We start from the raw sequence: 22,062 nt of genomic DNA, 5'->3' as shown, positions 1-22,062 counted from the left end.
GCACAAAAGGCTTTTCTTGCATTTGAAATTCAGGCTCTGTCTGGGCTGGAAGATTATGGTGAAGGAAGAACTAGTGAAATGACATCACACGTAGAGCTGGGGCAAATTTTCCACTGAATAGTTTGTCAAAAAATGCAGTTTTTGGGTCAAACAAGACTATTCACAAACTGGTGTTGAATTCACTGAGTAGATTCAGGCACAATAAAATAATTTTAAAAATTCAGGCTATGTTCACAAGAGGACTGGAGGAGGAGACAGCAGCTAACCCCATCCAATAGCCAAGGGTTTAGTGCACCAGATTTGAATCCCTTCTCTGGAACACTGCTAATAGATTAGCCCTATATATCCTCAAGATATCTTGAGCAATTTAGTATTATCATTGTCCCTAGCCTCTGTTTGTCAGAGGGTGGTGATGGACGGCAGGAGAGAGATCACTTGATCATTAGCTGTTAGGTTCACTCATAGACTTTAAGGTCTATGAAGGGACCATTATGATCATCTAGTCTGACCTCCTGCACAACGCAGGCCACAGAATCTCATCCACCCACTCCTGTAACAAACCCCTAACCTATGTCTGAGTTATTGAAGTCCTCAAATCGTGGTTTAAAGACCTCAAGGTGCAGAGAATCCTCCAGCAAGTGACCCGTGCCCCATGCTGCAGAGGAAGGCGAAAACCTCCAGGGCCTCTGCCAATCTGCCCTGGAGGTAAATTCCTTCCTGACCCCAAATATGGCGATCAGTTAAACCCTGAGCATGTGGGCAAGACTCACCAGCCAGCACCCAGGAAAGAATTCTCTGCAGTAACTCAGATCCCGTCCCATCTAACATCCCATCACAGACCACTGGGCATACTTACCTGCTGATAATCAAAGATCAATTGCCAAATGAATTGCCAAAATTAGGCTACCCCATCATACCATCCCCTCCATAAACTTATCAAGCTTAGTCTTGAAGCCAGATATGTCTTTTGCCCCCACTACTCCCCTTGGAAGGCTGTTCCAGAACTTCACCCCTCTAATGGTTAGAAACTGTCGTCTAATTTCAAGTCTAAACTTCCTAGTGTCCAGTTTTATATCCATTTGTTCTTGTGTCCACATTGTTACTAAGCTTAAATAATTCCTCTCCCTCCCTAATATTTATCCCTCTGATATATTTATAAAGAGCAATCATATCCCCCCTCAGCCTTCTTTTGGTTAGGCTAAACAAGCCAAGCTCTTTGAGTCTCCTGTCATAAGACAGGTTTTCCATTCCTTGGATCATCCTAGTAGCCCTTCTCTGTACCTGTTCCAGTTTGAATTCACCTTTCTTAAACATGGGAGACCAGAACTGCACACAGTATTCCAGATGAGGCCTCACCAGTGCTTTGTATAACGGTACTAACACCTCCTTATCTTTGCTGGAAGTACCTCGCCTGATGCATCCTAAAATCGCATTAGCTTTTTTCATGGCCATATCACATTGGCGGCTCATAGTCATCCTGTGATCAACCAATACTCCGAGGTCCTTCTCCTCCTCTGTTACTTCCAACTGATGCGTCCCCAATTTATAACTAAAATTCTTGTTATTAATCCCTAAATGCATGACCGTGCACTTTTCCCTATTAAATTTCATCCTAAGTAGTAATAAACTCGATAGTATTCATCACCATGCAATTTTGACCATGCAATTTCCATGCCCCTTTTAGGGCTTATGTCCCACCTCGTTTCAGTTGGCGCCAAATTGTGGCGCCATCGGCCATTTTGAAAAAGTGTGTGTGTGTGTTTGACTAGCGGAAGTGTTTGTGCAAGTGTATATTTGTGCTTGGGTACATGGAGAGAAAAAGGTTGAAAGAAGAGAGTGAGAGAGTTTAAAGATGAAAAAGAAATTTTGAGTAAGATTTAGAGAAAAAAGGAAAGAAAGGTTATTGGATGTGATTGAGTAAGGAGAGAGGCTGGTGAAGGCAGGTTATTCAAGAATAGAAGGAACTTAAAGAAAAAAAGGAAATATTTGTTTTTAAAGGGTTCGTTTAAGAAAAAGAGTTAAATAATATTGAAAACTAGGTTTAAAAAGGGAATGACGAAGGCAAAGCCTGTTTAGTAAGCACATGGTAAAAAAGTGACTAGAAAAGCATTCAGTATCAGGGTAGGTTAAGAAAAAAAGAGAACAGGGCAAGAAAAGGGAAAAGAGCCCCTCTGCAGAGGGCAAAGATAGACCACACATGGCTGAGTCAGAGAAAATGAGAGAGAGAGAGAGAGAGAGAGAATTCTCACTTTTTAAGTCTTTCTGTCCCTGGTTCAGACCCTCAGACTTAGCACCGCCTTTGGATCGGCCCAGTCAGAGGTTGTTCTACAGCAGCATCATAGAATTCATTTTCCTGAACCAATCCTAGAGTCCCAAGATTTTAAACAGGAGTCAACTCCCTCCTTCCCCCCCCTTCCCTCTCCCCCCTCCCTTTTAACTGTTTTTAGTCTTATCTAAAGAAACAGACCCTCAGCATTTTTTCCGCTATGTAGCCCTTTTACAGGGCGGTTTTTATAAAAGTTAAAACCATAAGCTTTTAGTAACACACCATTTTTAAAAGTTTCTCCCTAGGTTATAGACTAACAGGTGTTATTTTTTAGTAAGCACAATGTGAAATAGGCTTTTGCAGCAAAGCTCCTGTTAGCAAAGCAGCCTCTGTGAGTCAGTGAATCACAGAGAAGGAGTTTGCTTCTTTACCTGGTTTTTAACAAACACATGTTAAAGTTACATTAAGTTTTGCAAAGGGATAATGACTTGAAAAGACAAAGCTAAGCCACATCCCTTTTGTATGTGTTGTCATAAAAATGTGTTGTAATAAAAAAAAGCAGGCAGAAACACCCCAGGTTTTTAGTAACAGACAGTTTATAAACCCCTTATTTTGTAAACCATTGAATTAGAAAGAAGATTGCTTCTTCCCCCACTTTTTAACAAAGAAAGGTGAAAGTCTTGAAAAGGTATAAACACTTGAAAAGACATGCCTAAATGAAGACACATTTCTTTATTTAACCCCCTTGGCATAAGTGTTTCAATGAAAAAGAACAGGCAGAAACACCTGGTTTTAAACCCCAGGTTTTTAGTAAAAGACAGTTTACATACCCCTTATTTTGTAAACCAGTGGATTAGAAAGACAAAGAAGCAAAGCGCCTGTTAGCAAAGCAGCCTCTGTGAGTCAGTGGATCAGAGATAAGAAGGCTGCTTCTTTCCCAAACTTTTTAACAAAAAGGCTTGGAAAGGAATAAACAGTTGAAAAGACAAGCCTACCTGAAGACCGAAACCTTCATTTAGTCCCTTAGGCATAGCTGTTTCAATAACATGTAAGTCCACAGAAACAACCCAGGCTTAAAAACACAGAAAGCCAGTTTATAAAAGTTTTCTCCTAGGTTTTAGCCTAGCACTGGTCATTTTTTTTTAGTAAAGACAGCAGGCTTTTGCAGCAAAGCAGCTGTCAGCAAAAACAGCATCTGTGAGTCAGTGGATCACAGAGAAGGAGTTTGCTTCTTTACCTGCTTTTTAACAAACACATGTTACAGTTACATTAAGTTTTGCAAAGGGATAATGACTTGAAAAGAAATCTAAAATACACCCCTTTTGTATGTGTTGTAATAGAAAAAGAGCAGGCAGAAGCACCCTAGGCTTAAACCCCCAGGTTTTTAGTAACAGACAGTTTATATTCCCCTTATTTTGTAAACCACTGGATTAGAGAGAAGAAGATTGCTTCTTTCCCCATGAGAGTGTTGCCGGCACAGAGGCCCGAGGCGACAGCAACAGTGGTTCATTGCCCGGTGTGCTTCGCTTCCAATAAACACACCAAGGTGGAGAAGCAAAAAAAAAGTTTATTTGAGCCCAAATAAGGTGCAAGGGAGACATAGCAATCTCAAATCCTGCACACAGATACAAACAGCTCTCTCTCTTTATACATGATTTTAGCTAAGTATTTCCATCACCCCCCACACTCCTCCTCTCCCCCCACCTTTCATTCCCATGCAGCAAATACACTTTGCAATGGCAATTATATTAAGCAGTTAAGTCATACTTGGCAAAAACCACTTTAGCTCGTTAGCAACTCTTCTGTGATCAGTTATCTGTACTTTCCCACCGTGGGGGCTACGTTCTCATGCATATAACTTTAATTACAGCATCTGCTTTCCGCCTATCTTATTTAGTATTGGCTACATCTAGTATCAAGGAGCCTTGCAGCTGCCAGTAATTAGCACATAACACAAGAGGTTACAAAAGTTTAGTAAGGCTAACAAAAGCACTTTACATAAAGGTACTTTGGGTCACATAGGCCCAAAGCCATCCTCCCGAGTTACCTAGATTTATGCCTAGTGACACCAACAACTCCCCCCTTTGAGAATACTCAACAAACTTTTGGCTGAGTTTTCTCAAACTTTGAGGACAAAAAGCAATTAAGCTCTAGGGAGCTGGGGTTAGTAATGAGGGGGTATTCAGTTCCACATTCATCCTCCCCATGGACCCAGCAGGATTCGGTATGTGGGAGCCCACACCCACCCTAACCGGTCCAAATGCTTGGAAGGAGCACTGTAAATGTACACACTTCCACCCAGAAAGTGTCCAAGTATGTCTTCATGACCACAGATCAGATGGTACTCCTGATATGTCTGTAAGGGCAGTGGGTCAAGTCTGGTGCTCAAGATCACTCTGAATGGCCATCAGCTGGTCATTCAGGAAATCCTGAATTTCTAAACATACTAGATCCCACTGCAATGCCTTCCCAGCCTCAGTGATATTCAATACCATCTCTGTCAGTAACTTCTGGGTCACAGGACTAATGGTGAAAATGACATGTAATTCACCAACTCCAGCCTATACTTGGGTTAGCTGAAGGCTAGTGGCCCTTTCTAGTCGGCCCAATTTCTTATCATGTTCTTGGCCTTTAAGAATATTCCAAATGGATGCTACACTGTTGGTCCCAGCCCACAGGGATCTGCCCAATTTCCTCTTTTTTTCGAGGAAATAACCCAGGCTCTTTGTTGTGCTAATCTAATGGCAGCCCCTTGTGAGCAATCTGGGTATGTAAAAGTGATCTGAAAACTGGATAAAGGCAATGTCATTTAAAATCCAATTAGGGAGGGCAATACATACTGAAAGATTTATTCAAAACACAGGGCACAGCCTGTAGAATAAACCCCAAAATTCAATTAATACCACATTCCCAAACATGGGTCCCACAAGTTTCTTCCTGCCAGTGTATAATTCCTTGGGTTTCTTCACCAGGGTCAGTTCTTAATGTCCTTTCTGGTCAGGAATTCCTGGACTTTGGCAATGTCAGTGGAGTGAGTGTTTCTTCTCCTTTCCCCAAACAGTTGTAGTTCAGCAAGTTCAAAGGCACAGTAAATTTGTCCGTGGACAAGGGAGAGGTTTAACCAGCACGTCACCTTGTCCTTTTTCCCTGCTGTCCAGAAGGCACAGTAAAACTAGAAAAAGGAATAGGCTAATCATCAGTAGGAAAATTCTTCTGAGGTGGAGGGGTCTTTTTGCAGTGAGAATCCTGGGTCCAGGCAGTCAGTCTTTGGCACATCACCGCGGTGTTGGTAGTCAGCAGGACTTAATAAGGGCCGTTCCAGCATGGAGCCAAAGCAGTCTTTCGCTGGTGGTCTTTTACATTGATCCGGTCTTCTGGTTCCAAGGAGTAGCGGGGCTGCTAGGGTCTTCGGATAGTGCTTCTTTACCTGTGAGAAAAGAAACCTAACACATTGCATTAGTGTCTTTGCAGATTTTACATCTGCTTGGGTATATTCAAGCACCCCCCCCTTTTTCTTGGTTGTTAGCCAAGTTTTAGCTGTGAGCAGTGTCCTTGAACAGAGTCAGTGTCTTATCTTGAAACTGAGTATGTTAACTATTTTTTTTTCTCAGTTAACTCGTTCTTTTTTCTTTTCCCCTTTTTGGCTTCTTTTAACCTACAAAGGAAACTTTTACTTTTTACTCATACACCTTTTGTTAACAATGAACACGTACACATTGCCGTTATACAGTACGTTAGTCTTATTATTTAATGTATGCCACATATACCCTTTTACTAAATTAACTTTATTACAGAGCTTTGGAACAACAAGCCAGGATAAGCACACCCACTTTGAGTTTCTTCAATACAACCTCTAGTCCAATAGCTTCCCACCATCCCCAGCCCGCTGGCTAGAAGTCTGAGGTAGCCAGAAGGATCCCATGCACAATATGGGGAGTGGGTTAACTCTTCATGTCCTTGCTTCCAAAGACTGTTAATATGCAAATTTTAATAACTTCAATTAAACAATCAGTTTAAAAACTTTCAATTAACAGATTTGGCCAATAAAGTTTCTCTTTCTCTTAAGGAAATGTACTAGACTTTAGTATATCACATTTTTCCTGATGTATTTAAACACTTTATATTCTAAGTTGAACAAAACAAGTATCTGCATTTCAATCCAACCCTTTCACTTGATTTTAAACCAGACCATCCCATGAAAATATTAAACACAACAATTCTGGCCACGAAGCAAACACCACAAGACAGAACATAGAACACAAAACATAATTTTTACTGTGCCAGCAAATCATGGTACGTTGAATGCTGTTCAGCTGGCATTAGTTTTCTCTGATTATCTGAAAGACAAGAACAGAGGTCTACCCCTTCTGGGCAGTCAATTATTGCTTAAAATATACAAGTACCCTTGTTGATTTCAGGCAAAACAGGGGAATTACCCCATATTTTCTTGTATGTGTTTTTACAAAGTTCAACTGCTGTTCCCTTTAGCAACTACAGAGTTAACTTTCCACTCTGTTTTAAATCACTTGCTTGTTTCAACCTGTTTTCCAATCTCTCTGTCTGTTACCTGCCCGCCTGGGCCCGATCCTTCTTTTCTCGCTGAACCGTCCCTATTCTGGACACAAACTTGTTCCACTACCAGTTTAGCTAGGAGGGTGGGCTTCACAACTAGCCGTCACCCTTTTGGTCTTTTCCCTAAAACATTTCTACTCACAAGACTACCCGGGTCCTCCCTTTTCTCCAACCACTTTATTGCCCAGTCCAGCTACAACTGGGGGTAGATCCACCTGCCACCCTTCCCGGTCAACCAGGGTCGAGAGAGGAATGCTAAACCCCCCTCCAGTTCTCAGACTTACTGCGGCTGAGAGTGGGCACACCTTTAATCATACAGTCCTCAACATATAACACCAACAATACCAAACAAAGCAAACATAAAATAACAAGGGTAAAACAGATAGATGGTGTAAATTCTGCAGGGCTCCCCCATTCTCTATTGCTCACCAAACTGTGACAAATTTCTGTTACCAATCAATTCCTCATGTCAGGTGATCAAACTGACACTGCAGGACGGTGGGGGGGGGGAATAGAGAAAGCACACCATATAACCAAATTTTAAAGCTTCATTAAAAATAATAAAACAACAATGGAGAGTGTTGGGAACACTCCCACATCACTCAGGAAGAACATGAATGCCCCAAGCCTTAAGCCACTTTAATACTCACACATGTCCAGACTGTTCACGTCTGTATATAACATTCAGAGAAGGGGAATAGGTGGATGGAAGATTATCCTGTATACAGCTTTGCCCAGAATTTCCAACATGCTTCAGCTCTTGGGAGGGCTGTTCTTTTACACCCTGGACTCTCCTGCGGCGTCTCTTTCAGAGATTCCAGTTCAGATCAGCTGCCTGTCCGGCTTCAGGGTTGCAAAAACTGTTGGATCTCACTGCAATCTCAGTTCTGTAACTTGTATTGCCTTTGGTTGGCCTCTGTCTCTATTTTTCCACAACCAGCTGGGGCTGAAAGCAGTTTTTTTTTGGTTTTTTTTGTACTTAGCATAGTCTGTGCTGATTCTTGACCTTGTACGCAGAGCAGCTTTCCCTTTATCTCTGGGCTAAGCTGAATTTCAAATTAACCCGTTCCTAGACAAATTGCTCACACTGTGTTAGAGGCTTTTCTTTGGTGAGTAAAAGCTCCTCTGAGATATATGATCTTATCTAGATTGAAGGTACCTTCTAATGGACATTGTTTAGATATAAAAATTCCAATTCTCTAAATACCTGCAGGTTTTAGGACCATAATGTACGTACATGTAACATGCTGGGGTACCCTTAGGGGGTGAGGTAAAATGTTTAGACTGTCCCTTACCCATTTTCCACGTACACACACAGAGAGGGTGCCCTGTCCGCGCTAGCGGCTCATAAACTAAGGATCTCTCCCTACAAGACACTTACACAGGAGAGACTAAAGAGGATGACTGACTCTCCTACACCTCCCTTCAGCAAAGAGCGTCGGCTAGTCTCTGGGAGACGGTGCCGCTTACTCTGATTGCATCCAGTGAGATGATCAGACTGTCAGTAGCCCGCACAGAAAAGAGAGGGGAGGGAAAGATGGGTTCACACACTCCTAGACCCAGGAAGCTTCCTCGCCGGACGATGCCAGGCCGAGTCAGCCCACCATGGGTCGGATCTCCTAAAGATCCACTAGTTACCGGGCTTGCGTTAGAATACTCCTGATCATGAGCATTTGCTTCACAAGGTAGTCTGGGCGTCTTCCGGTAACAGCCACTCACATTTGTATACACACACACACCAAGACCATTATTTCCTATTACCACGATGCATCTTATCTTGCTGCATAGTCAATAAGTTCAGATTGCGTGAGCCCAACAGAGACAGACGTCCGCACGGACAGTTCTCCTCCCAGTGCAGCTCTGGGGCATATGATGAGGGATTTTTACAAGAGCTTTCCATACAAACAGCTTCAGAAGCTACCTGTTCGCTGACAAAACAGGAGTAATTGAAGGATCATGTTGTAATTAAGTGATCCTTCCGGTGGCCACCTTTCCTGGCTCTCTAGCTGATACTGAGGCCAGTCTACTGTACAGAACCTTTTCAGTTTGCTTTTAGTCAATGGATCTGATTCAAACACTTTCCAATTCGTCAGAATGCATTCTAAGGGTGTACACCGTGCCCTGCCTGTACTTTGTTCCTGCCCCATACCACGGGCTTGCCCTTGACCCACTATAGGACGCTCTCTTGTCTAGTGGGAATTACAACAGCTGGGCATCCCCAGCCTCAGGCAAAAGTCCACACCACTGGGCTGTTCCTACCTTATCCACAGGACCGGTTCCTCACCGTCGCCCGCAACAGCTTCTCCACTATCTGAGTGCGTTGCACCGTTGTGTCCTCCAAGGTCAGCCTGACGCGTCTCTGCCGAGGCCCCCGGTAAAGGCACCGGTGCGCGCTGGGCGTCGGCTGTGACCATCGTCCACCAGCCATTGGAGGAGTCCGGGCAAGGCACAATTTTGCCTCGAGCCCACCCAGGGACGCCAAAACTGTTGCCGGCTCAAAGAGCCCGAGGCGGAGCAACAGCAGGTTCGTTGCCCGGTGTGCTTCACTTCCAATAAACACACCAAGGTGGAGAAGCAAAAAAAAGTTTATTTGAGCCCAAATAAGGTGCAAGGGAGACATAGCAATCTCAAATCCTGCACACCAATACAAGCGGTTTTCCTCTCTTTATACATAACTTCAGCTAAGCATTCCCATCATCCCCACACTCCTCCTCTCCCCCCACCTTTCATTCCCATGCAGCAAATACACTTTGCAATAGCAATTACCTTAAGCAGTTAAGTCATACTTGGCAAAAACAACTTTAGCTCGTTAGTAACTCTTCTGTGAACAGTTATCTTGTTTTACTTTCCTGGATCCGTTATTCTGCCCCCCCCTTAGCCAGGTGTAAGCAGGCTTCATCATTATCTCCTGGCAGTACCACAGTTGAGCTAGCTGTTGTACATTCCATTCTCGGTTACTGGCCTGCTAGGTTGATTAAAGTTCAAACATAAACATGGAAGCGCTTTGGTCAGACATGGAGTGACTTTAGTTCATTCAGGCCTACTACAGAAGGCTTTATTGACACTTATGGCTTTCCACCCTCCTGAGTTACCTAGGGTTATGCCTAGTGACACCAACACTGGTGCTTTTTCTCCGGGAGGGGAAGGGGAAGTTTACAGCAGCAGGGCGTGCAGAGAAGATGGCTGCAGCGCCCGCCCAGCACACGGAGAGCCGAGCCGAAGCCGCTGGCGCTCAGCTAACGCTGCCCCAGGTCTCCCGTTCGCACACAGGCATTGCGGGGTCTGGTCCCGCAGGGCTTCACTAGCCGGTCCGGGCAGAGCTCAGCAGCCGGGGCCCCGAGAGCTGGGCGCGCCCTCTGCTCTAGTGCCGCAGTTTCACACTTCAACCTCCCCCTCGCCGCTGCCATTTTTGGACTCTTAGAAATGGGGAGGGCGGTGCAGAGCCCGTGGGAACTCTCCGCCCCAGTCTGCGAGCCCCCTGCCTCCCTTCCGCACACCACGTCACCTCCCGATGCGGGTCTCTTCTCCCTCCCCCCCCAGTTCCCCTACACCCCAGGATGGGGCTCTGCCAGCCCCCCGGCTGTCTCTGGGGCTGGGACTCTCCCCCTCAGAGCCTCCCCCCCCTTGCCCCAGCCCGGGGGACACAGACACTCACCGAGAAGGGAAGAGCAGAAAATAGCCGAGACCCTCAGGAAAGCACAGCCACAAAGCGAGACAAACGAGTTCGTAGGGTGTCTTTTATACTCGATATTGACACTAACTGGTGGGAAGTGGAAGTGGCGTCACAAGGCAGAAGGAAGGAGCCAATTGCAGCACAGACAGCAGAAACCTGGCATGAGGCCAAGACACGTATACACCGCAGCAATTGCTGTGTGACTCATTCCAACTGGGGGAGGTTCCCTCCTGTGTTCTGGGCAGTATCCCCAGCCTAATCTCCAGGTTTCAGAATAGCAGCCGCTTTAGTCTGTATCCGCAAAAAGAGCAGGAGAACTTGTGGCACCTTGGAGATTAACACATTTATTTGAGCATGAGCTTTCATGGGCTACAGCCCATTTCTTTGGATGCATAGAATGGAACGTATAGTGAGGTAGATACACACAGCGATGAGCTGCCAAAATTTTAACAACCAGTTCCCTATAAAAAGTTCTGATTTAAGGGGGGGAGCAGAGGAGGGGCCGGGGCAGGTGGAGACATACTTGTGGGGCCGGAGACCCCTGCAGGGCCTGGGGCAAATTGCCCCACTTGCCCCCCCAGCAGCCCTAGAGCTTGCAGCCCCCTCCCCCCTTACCTTGCTGGCAGCTCAAAGCAACTCCAGAGCTCAGCTGAGCTGCCCACGCTGCAGCTGGGGGGATGCGGGGGAAGGGCTAGGGGAGCCTCAATCTCCCCAGCTGGGAATCCTGGGAGCAACAGGATGGTCCAGCCCGCGGACCGGAGTTCTTTGCCCACCCCCTGGCCCTTTAACAACCGGTTCTCCATGGAGGTCTAATTTTAGCAACCGGTTCTTGGGAACCTGTGGGAACCTGCTCCAGCTCACCACTGGATACACATACAGAGAACATGAAAAGGTGGAAGTTGCCCAACCAACTCTTAAGAGGCTAATTAAGACAAGCTATTATCAGCAGGAGAAAAAAAAACTTTTGTACCAAATCATCCAGCATTCTTTCCTGAGAGTCTGTAATGGCCCTGCACTCTCTGATCTGCCCAGAGCTGCTCTGTCTGTTCCTTGTGCTGCTTCCTCCATCTCCAACTTCTTCAGGCCTGCCCCACACATTTAACCTCCCACCTACACTTGGTGCAGCTCAAGGAACATCTGCAGTCCTCCAAAGATGCCTATAAACACCATTCAGACCAAGACTGTCAGGCTCTTCCTAGTCTGGCCATGGGGGACAAGATGTGAATCATAGAATCTCAGGGTTGGAAGGGACCTCAGGAGGTCATCTAGTCTTTCTGCACACAACCTTCAATAGAGCTACCCATCCATCAAACTAGACTTCCAATACCTGGGCCCCTTCAAGATTACAGAATGAGTGAACCCACTGGTTACAGCTGCCTGAGTCCTTGAAGATCCACTCTGTCTTTCACATCTCACTTTGAAAGCCCCAGACCAAGAACCCAGAACCCTAACTGCTCCAACTCACCACCACCAACCATAACAGTCCAGAGACAAAAGGAGTACTTGGTCCACTGAATCCTCAACTCTTGGCAAGTTAGGGGAAGGCTCCAATAGTCTATAGTACAGCTGTGTGGTCTTGGGATCCAGTAGAGCAGAGGTTCTCAAACTGGGAGTTGGGACCCCTCAGGGGGTTGCGAGGTTATTATATGAGGGGTGTGAGATGTCACCCTCAACCCCAGTGTGGATGCCCTGGTCTGTTAATGTGCTCTGATTGGCCTCCAGAAGTGTCCCACAATCCCTGTTCTAGTCACTCTGGTCATCACTTTGAACTCTACTGCCCTGCCCTCAGGTGACCAACCGTCAGACCGGCCCTTTACATTCTCTGGGAATTTTGAAAGTCCCCTTCCTGTTTGCTCAGCCAGGCGTGGAGTACACTCAGCAAATCTTTCCAGGTGACCATGCCTTCATGCACCAGGTGATCCCCAGTATGGAGCAATAGCGAGGTGCTGGACCTCCTCAGTAGTTGCAGGAAGGAAGCTGTCCAGTCCCAGCTGTTCTACAGCCATAGGAATTATGATACCTTCGGGCAGATATCAAGGTACATGATGGAAAGGGGCCATGACCAGGATGCACTGCAGTGCAGGATTAAAGTGAAGGATCTGTGGAGTGCCTACTGCAAAGCCCTCACTTGTTTCCCAGATCATCCTCAGCAGCGAGATATCTTCCAGGACGAACCCAGCCTGTGGAGAATGTGGGGACAGTGTTCAGTATAGAGGACCCCAGCACCTGTTGGCTCTCCCCAAGGCACAGAAACTTAGAGGACAGTAGGGCTGTGAAACAATCAGCCCCCCTTGCCCCTGTGCTTACTCACCATTTTGGGGCTCCTGTGGGTTATGTGCGCTCACTTTGGGATGGGCAATTCCGCTATTGTGTAGACTGTGCTTGCCCTTAAAAACAGGGGAATCATTGCTCTGTCTGGTGTGAACATTGCTGCCTCTGTTAAGTGTTACATTTTGCCTTTACAGATGCAACTTTGAGATCTCAGCCATCCATGTTATCACCGGCCGAAAGACTGCAAAGAATTAGAAGGAGGCTACCTAGAAACAAAGAAGACCTGCTGCATGAAGTAACGACTAAGGGCTGCTGGGGAAGTGGCTGAGGAGATAGTGAGGGTGTGTCGGGGCTGGGAGCATCTGTGCTGAGCAGCAGGGACAGGGCACCAGATCTGGGCTCTGCTCCCCCGCCTGCTCCTGTTTTAGAAGGAGCGGGGCTGGGGGGAGGGGAACTCACATGATTTATCAGAATCCAGCCCTTGGGCTCAGCGCCCAGGGACTCGCACTGACTCCTCCTCTCCGGGCTGCTGGTTCCAGCACAACCCACCGCGTCCAGCCTCCGCCCGCAACCCTGCGCCCCCCCAGAGCTTTCACCAACACTCACGCTTGGCCATTGCATTCCGGGGGCGGGGGGGACTTTCTCCGGGGCTGGAACCAGCCCCGGGCTCTGCCCACACCAGCCCCTGAATTGCAGCCTGCAGGGGATGGGAAAGACCCAGGGGAAGGGCTGGGACCAGGCAGGACAGTGACTCTGCACCAACAGCCCCTCCTCGCCCCAGCTCTGCTCCCGGGGGGGCTGCAAGACCCAGAGCTGCTGCCCGCCCTGACCCCCTCCCCTTCCCTTCCCCGGCTCTGCCCCCCTGAGCGCCACATGGCGACGTAGCCGACACACATTCCTGCAGCTTTGTGGTAGATGCTCTTCCTTCCGCTGAGACTGGGCTTATAATGTTTTAGCTTATGTCAGTAAATGTACAGGTTGTCCATTGTAGGACCAGCAGCTACATCAGTGTAACTGCATCCAGACTGTGGGGGTTCTACTACCCCGGCATAGCCTCAAGCCGTTCAGTTTTTGTGTGCAGACAAGCCCTGAGGAAGTGGTAGTGGGGGTGCAGGAACTGAGGGGAGCAGACCCAGCGCTAGGTGTAAGAAGCCTGAGCAATTGCCGGGTTCCCTCCTACTGTCAGCCAAGGTGACACAACCATATGCTGTTGCTCATTCTGCTTCCTTCAAAGCAGAGTGCCAAGCTCACCTGCCATGGGCCATATCCTTTCAAGTCATTAAGTCCAGCCCAGCAGCCTGTAGGTGCTGCTTGATGCAGTCCTTGTTGCAGCATTTGGGGTGGCTGACCTTCCTACTGCCTTTTTCAGATTCACCATATAGAACTCTCTTAGGTCAGTGGTTCTCAAACTTTTGTACTGGTGACCCCTTTATAATATAAAATAATAGGAGATATACCAATTGCCTAGAATTGGAAGGGATCTTGAAAGGTCAAGTTCAGCCCCCTGCCTTCACTAGCAGGACCAAGTACTGATTTTGCTCTAGATCCCTAAGTGTTTCCCCGCAAGGACTGAACTCACAACCCTGGGTTTAGCAAGCCAATGCTCAAACCACTGAGCTATCCCTTCCCCCTGTCATGTAGCAAGCCTCTGAGTGTAACCCCCCTTATAAATTAAAAACATTTTTTATATATTTAAGACCATTATAAATGGTAGAGGCAAAGCAGGGGTTGGGGTGGAGGCTGACAGCTCACAACTCCCATGTAATAAACTCACAACCCCCTGAGGGGTCCTGAACCCCTGTCTTAGGCAATTGATTGTTCTCCAAACAATTGGGATAGCTGACCCAGGACATTCACCACCACGCTAGCATGGCTGCCAGCCATAGTACTTCATTGATGGTGATTTTGTCAGACCATTTGGTTCCCATTGTGCTGTGCAGGTGGTGTTGCAGGCAGTAAAGTTTTTGGATATGGCGACGATAGAGGGGGCAGGTCTCTAACGAGTGTAGAAGACAAGGGAGCAGAACAGCTCTGTAAACTTAGCATTTTGTGGGCATTTTAACACATTCCCCCCCACGTCCATCTTGACCATAAGAGGGGTGTGGTGAGGGTGCTCAGAAAACAGTCCCTTATTTTTTAAACACAAAGTTGGCGACCCTACTGCGGAACAACGGGCAGTTCTCTTTAATCAGAGCCCACTGCTGTATGAACTAAGGGAGCTACTTTGTACTGTGCCTTGGGCTAAAATAATAAACAGGAAGAGCCTGACAGCTGAGATCATACCCCAAAGCCCTGAGCAGCTTCTGAGCTGCTTTAGCAGATGTGTGGGCGGGTTGCAATTATTTTCCACCCCCAACTATCTGGACTTTGTAATGCTGGGGAGTGGTGACAAGAGACAGCATTTCTGACTGTTGTGTAGTTGGTTGTCGTAGTAATAGAATCTTGTGTTGCTATGGCAACTGAGTTAGATTATTAGGGGATAGCCCAGCCAGTTTTAGCTGGTTTTTGTCTAGTTCAGTGCGTGGCAATAAATGGCTGCTTCAAGGCTTACAGCTCTCTGTGTCTCCAGTGATTTCTTCCTAAAACTGTTGCCCCCAAGGATATACACTAACGGCCTGTAGCAAACCTCTGAAGACTCTTGTAGCAAAGGGACCATCAGCAGCAATAAACCCTGATCCAGAGAAGATAAAATGTAACCCTGTCCCAAGGCATGAACCAGCCAGAGCAGTGACTCTGGGCCACTGAGAGTCTGGTTTATCCTTCAACCGCCATGAGCTGCAGCCTGGCCCAACTGGGGAGAATATTTCTAACCCGCCCTGTTCTGCTCTATGCAATAAGTGCAGTGTAACAATCAGTTGTAACCTAGTTATTTCCTATCTGTGTCAGACTAGTCTTTATGGGTGAGATCAGAGCTCCCAAACCCTACTCTAGGTCTGGTACATCATGGACGCAGAGCACCGGTTGGCCTGACCGTACAGCTTGACCAGTGAGGTGCTTGGCTGGGGTTTGAGGGAGACTGCAGAGAAGTGAGATGCATACTCATGTATCTTACAGTTTCATGCTGCAGCCCATCACTATAGTATCTGGGCATCTTTCATGTATAATCATCAGCAGTAAAGTCCTGGTGTGTTTCATGGAGTCTCTGGATCTTCTCCCTTATTGGAATCAAATCTCTGCTTCGGGGAGGGCTTGAGTTTTGATCTTTTTAATTATTAATTTCCTCTTTTATGTTTTGGTTGTTTGGGGGTTAGGGTGAGAAGGGGAGTCATTGCTGGGGGAAGGCTTCTCTGTTGGGGGCTCAGTGTCATGGGGGGATCCTGGCTCTGGGAGGGCAGTGGTATCTAGAGGTTACAGCAGTGGAGACCATTACGATGTAGGCACGGTAGGGAGGCTTCACATTGGATTCAATCAGGCAGCAAGACTCTTCTCGTTGAGGTGCGGGGGGCGGGGGGGAGATCCGGACAGCAGTGGGGTAAGGCTGGGTGTGGGGAGGGGGGATTATAGCAACACCCTGTCTCTGGGGACAGGGCCAGCTTTAGGCACTGCAGGGCCCAATTCGAAAGAGCTGCTGCCGAAGACAGCGGCGGGATTTTGGCAGCAGCTCAATTGGCTGCCGCTGACTTTGACGCCACTTCGGCAGAGAGTCCTTCTTCAGCAGCAGCGATCGAGCTGACATCGAAAACTGTGGCGGGACTTTAGGGGCAGCTCACATTTTGGCAGGGCCCGATTCTGGGGAATTGGCCTAAAATTGGCCCTGTCTGGGGAAGAACACTAGGAAAAGGGACCTGCTGAGTCCTGCTGCTCCAAGCCCTTCACTGGTTCCACAGTGAACCCCACATCCCATTCAGGGGCATGGCCCTGATCTTCTGCATCCAGTCTCTGAGTGGCTCCCACTCCTTGGCTGTCTATGGGGCCGAGTCTCTCCACTCTGCCCCTCCACCCTGCCTCAGCTTTTTTCATCCCTGCACCCCAGATCCCCTGCCTCATGGGTGTCTCTAGGGCTGAGTCCTTCCTTTTAACCCTCCCACTCCCAGCCACACCGGGTCCCAATAACCACCCAGACACATGGCTCAGGTATTTGACTAGGGCTGGCAGGACAGGGAGAGGCTGCAGATCCCTCATTGCAGAGCCTTAGATGTGTATGAGCAACAGTATTTCCTGTTTGGACCCCTGAGGGTGGGAAGGACCCCTCGCTGGCAAATTACTGCCGAAGACGGAGCTGGACCCGCTGGCGAAGCGCAGCCTGGTCTTCGGCGGTAATTCGGCGGCGGGGGGCCCTTCCGTTCCGGGACCCTCTGCCGAAGTGCCCCGAAGACCCGCAGCGGGGGCCCCCCGCCGCCCAAGACCAGGCTGCACTTCGGCGGCGGGTCCCGCTTCGGCGGTAATTCGGCGGCGGCGGGGGGGGCCCGCTGCGGGTCTTCGGGGCACTTCGGCGGACGGTGGAACGGAACGGCCCCCCACCGCCGAAGACCCCGGGCCCCCGGAATCCTCTGGGCAGCCCTGGCCAGCCATAGGACTTCATTGGTGGTGATTTTGTCAGACCATTTGGTTCCCATTCTGTTGCGCAGGTGGCATTGTCGCAGACAGTAAAGTTTTTGGATATGGTAACAATAGAGGGGGCAGGTCTCTAATGGGTGTAGAAGACATGGGAGCAGAGCAGCTCTGTAAACTTGGCATTTTGTACACACACACCCTTGACCATAGTATTTTTTGTAGACATTTGCTACAAAATAATACTGCTAATATCAGGGTGTGAGGTGAGGGTGCTAAGAAAACAGTCCCTTATGTTTTTAAACACAATCTTGGCAGCCCTACTGCAGAACAATGGGCAGTTCTCTTTAAGCAGAGCCCACTGCTGTATTAACTAAGGGAGCTACTTTGTACTAAGCCTTGGGCTAAAGTAATAAACAGGAGGAGCCTGACAGCTGAGATCATACCCCAAAGCCCTGAGCAGATCCTGAGCTGCTGATTTAGCAGAAGTGGGCGGGTCGTGGTTATTTTCCACCCCAACTGCCTGGACTTTGTAACACTGGGGGAGCGCTGCCAAGGGACAGCAAATTGAAGGCTGAGCTGGATTTGAATTTCTCTTACCTTGTAAGAACTAGGCCTGATTTCCCACTCCCTGTGCGCCATGGTACTGTCCCTCCCCCTCCCCCCAGCTATGTACGTGTGTGAGGGACGACACAAGGTGCAGGGCAGTGGGGGAGAACTGGGTCCATGGATCATCAAGAACAAACGGGGCCTTTTGCTTCAGTGGGGCCCCACTGACACTTCCATTGGGGTCAGCGTTACCTGCCTGCGGCTGAAAGGCAGCTGTCGAAACCAGGGCAGGCCAAACTGGACAGGTCAAATGTGGGTCACAGAGGCCTGAATCTCTCCCCTCTCTCCAGTTCCCCCCATCACGCCTCTGCCTCCCTGGGTGGCTACAGGGCTGGTCACTTTCTCGGTCTCCTCCAAATCTCTCACTCAGGCCCTGTCACGGAGCCACAGGGCCTGGGCTATGCCCAGCTTTTGTACAGTCTCTTGCACAAACCCTGTCAGTGGGCCAGGCCCCTGGGGTCTCACTCTCCCTTATGGGTAGGCTCCTTCATTGGGGGACCAGGGAGAACCTGGCCAGGGGGAAAGCTCCTCCATCAGATGGTTTTGGGGAATCAGGGCAGGGGAGGTGCACTGATGGTCTTCATGGGGGATCCGGGCATCCTATATACTCTGCTTTGGGGGCCTCCCCAACTTCATCTTCTCCCCCACACCACAGCATGGAGCCCCAAGTGAATGGCTCTGTGCTGGGCTGGGCATTGCAGGGCTGTGTGCCCCAGAGGCGGGACAGGGATCGCTCTCTGCAGGGAGTGGGGAGCTGTGGTGGTCTGGTCAGTGATCAAACTGGACCAGATCCTCAGAGGTATCTAGGCACCCAACGGCCCTATTTTGAAAGCAAGGCACCTAAATACCTTTGGGGAACTGGGCCTCTGGGCTTAAGGTGCTTGCAAGAGTAAAGCTTTCTTTTGTGTCTGAGGCCTGGCCATGCGGAGCCACCAGAGCTGCCCAGCGCCCTGCCCAGACTCTCTGTCTGGGAAGCTCAGCCCTTAAAGCCCAAGTCCTTAATGCCACAGGAGGAACAGGGCCTGATCTCTGCTCCACAGCTCTGCGCCAGGGACTCTGAGCGTCAGTGACTACAGTGAGGCTCCTTTTCCCCTGCTTTGGGTCTGGGCACTGGGCCAATAACAGAGGTGTAGCGAGTGCCCTCTGTACCCTCCGACCGGAGGGGACCCCACAAGGAAGGGGGCCCCTAAAAGTGGCAAAAAAATGTAAGGTATAACTAGGTAAGTGACATTTATTGACGCTATTGCACAATCCATGTCGGTTTTACTGACAAAACCGTGAAGTCATTATGATACATCATAATGCTATTGGCTACATCAGTTGTCTGTCGGTCAGTTTCGAATTTTAGTTGGACCCATTCAAAGAATGTGTATTTGCTTCATGATGGCGGTCGGCAAATAAATATTATTAATTTAGTTGTTTAGTTTTTTATCGTTTCCAACGCAGAAGCGTGCTTTGTGATGTCTAAGAGAACGTATAAGAGCGGAGCTAGTAAACGAAAGGCAGCAAAAGATGCCGAGAAGGAACTTGAGAAAATTCCAAAGTTGTCAACGTATTTTGCACTGCAATCCAACGTACAGGTACAGGCACATGAAACGGACAGCGCTAGCAGTGACGAATCGTATCCAGAAGTATCCGGAAGTGCTTCAAGTGAGGTCGAAGGTGAAGCCAGTTGTTCTACCAAACAAACTGTGACAGATATTCCAGCTGCTGCCGGGAAAGAAGTATCTGAATCTGAACCACTGACTGATGGTCCAGGAGATTGGCCGTCTATAACATCAGGCAGGCAAGTGTGTGACATTGTTGCACGTGGCCCACCGCAGCAGAATGAAAGTTACGAATTTCCATTTAATGAGGAAAGACGGAGGTTCACAAGTACTCATTTCTATCGAACCATGGCAAATGGCGAGAAAATAAGATGTTCATGGTTAATGTACTCAGTTCAGAAAGATGCCATTTTTTGTTTTTGTTGTAAATTATTTGGCACTGGCGACATACCGCTATGTCATGGAACATCTGCTTGGAAAGCACTGTCAAAAAGACTTCAGCAGCATGAAACAGGCAAAGGTTATCAAGACTGTATGGTGAAATGGTTTGAGCTTTGGTCAGGCATAGTAAGAAGTTCAGTACGCATGTTCAGTACCTCAATCCACAGATCCAAAACGAGCTGATTCAACTTGTTGCCAGTAACGTTCAAGAGGCCAACATAGCGCAGCTTAAAAAAGCAAAATATTATTCAGTTATTTTGGACTGTACTCCCGACGTGTCACATGAAGAACAGATGTCTGTGGTGTTACACTTTGTTGAATGCAACGGTGAAGATGGTGTCATATTCGTGAAGCGTTTGTTGGTTTCTTAATGTTCATGATACAACTGGCGAGGGCTTATTGGAAGCGTTTCTTGAAAAGGCAAACAACTTAGGAATAGACATTGCTGACATGAGAGGCCAAGATTATGATAATGGCGCAAATATGAGAGGAAAGAATAAAGGAGTTCAAGCCCGCATGCTAGAAATAAATGACCGTGCCTTGTATGTACCATGTGGAGCTCACACTTGGAATCTCACTGGGACAGATCTTTAGTGGTGTAATTGGCATAGTCCAGTGACTCCAGGCAGTGAGGGCAGGGCCGGTGTAATCGCTACGCCAGGCCTGCCCAACTCGTAAAGCGGCGAGGGCCATATTACTCCAAAGAAAACAGCTGAGGGCCGAAGCCCCCTGGCCCCACTGAACCCCCCCAGCACCGGCCAGCCCCCTGAAATACTGCACCCCCCAGCACCACCCGCCCGCCCCACAGAAACAAACCCTCCTTCCCCCGCGCTGCCCCACCGAAACAACGGTATTGAACCTTGGTAATATGTTATAGCGGGCCTCCAAGGTAGTATAATTAAGGTAAAAGAAAATGTCTTTTTGCTAGAAGTAGAATAAGATCTTCTCTCCACTTTGTAATCAATTGTCCTGTTGAATGAGGTGTGACTGAGGAAGGTGGGGAAGGCAGCACCTCCAGACAGCTGCAGCCCTTGGAGAGGGGCTGGGAGCCAGACCAGATCAGTAGAACAGGTCAGCCACTGACTCTTCGCTTGGCTCCTCAGCCTCTGCCACTGCCCACCTGTCTCTTCAACCCCCCTCCCTCACCTGCCACTTGCCTACTCACCCCCCCCCCCCACAGGCCACACAGTGAGCCCACCTACTCGCTCCCCGCAGGCTGCACAGTGAGTCCACACGGCCAGCATGTTGTGCAGGCCTGCGCTAGGTGAACTAGGCGGCCGCCTAGGGCGCCAAAATTTGGGGGTGCCAATAAAGGGTGCCCCAAATTTTTTTTACACCATTACTGGAAAACGAATGAATAAAGAAAAGAGAAACGTCCTTGAACTTGCATTTTAACTTGTCATTCTTCTCTCGTACGTTACAGCTCTAGCTTATGCCAGCTCTGCATTGCAGGCAGGGCCGCCTCCAGGCACCAGCTGACCAAGCACGTGCTTGGGGCGGCGCAGGGTTTGGGGTTTTTTTTTTGTTGCAGCAGCCTGGAGTGTATAAAAACACTGGTGAAGGGAGGCGCCTCGCTCTGCGGAATCCTGCTCTGCCGGAGCCTCTGCTCCTAGCCCGCTCCCGGGGCATTTCGCTGTGGCGGTTGTTGACCTGCTCCGCTGAGCGGGGCTGCAGCACCGGGACCCTCTCCCCAGCTGGGCAGCTCCCGGCGGGGCAGCCCGTCCCCTCGCTGCTCCCTCTGCCCGCCAGCCGGGTTCGCTCCCAGCCCGCTCCCCGGGGGGCTCCGGCTCCGTGGGACACGAGCCTGGGCGAGCTGCGAGCCGGGCTCCGGCTGCCCGCGGAGCGATCGGGGGCTGCGGTCTGCGCCAGCAGGTGAGGAGGGGCTGGTGTTGTGCACGGACCGGGGAGGGGGGCGAGCAGGGAGCTGGGTGGGTGCATCGATCACACTGGGGAACCGGGGTCTGTTGGGGAGGGGGCTGTGCGCTGATCGGGTGGGGAGGGGGGGTCTATTGGGGTGGGGGCAAAACAAGCGGTTAAACTGCAGGAGCTGAAGTTTCCTCCTGAGACAAGAACTCCGCTTCCGGGGAACAAATCACGGGAACGGATGGTTTTGGGGTGGCAGGGGCGGCTCTAAGTATCGGGCCGCCCCAAGCAGGGACCTCTTGCAGCTGGTCCGCGGCTCCGGTGGAGCT

Source organism: Mauremys mutica, chromosome 12 (genome assembly GCF_020497125.1).
Source record: "Mauremys mutica isolate MM-2020 ecotype Southern chromosome 12, ASM2049712v1, whole genome shotgun sequence".
Classification (NCBI taxonomy): domain Eukaryota; kingdom Metazoa; phylum Chordata; order Testudines; family Geoemydidae; genus Mauremys; species Mauremys mutica.
This window is presented reverse-complemented; position numbering follows the sequence as displayed.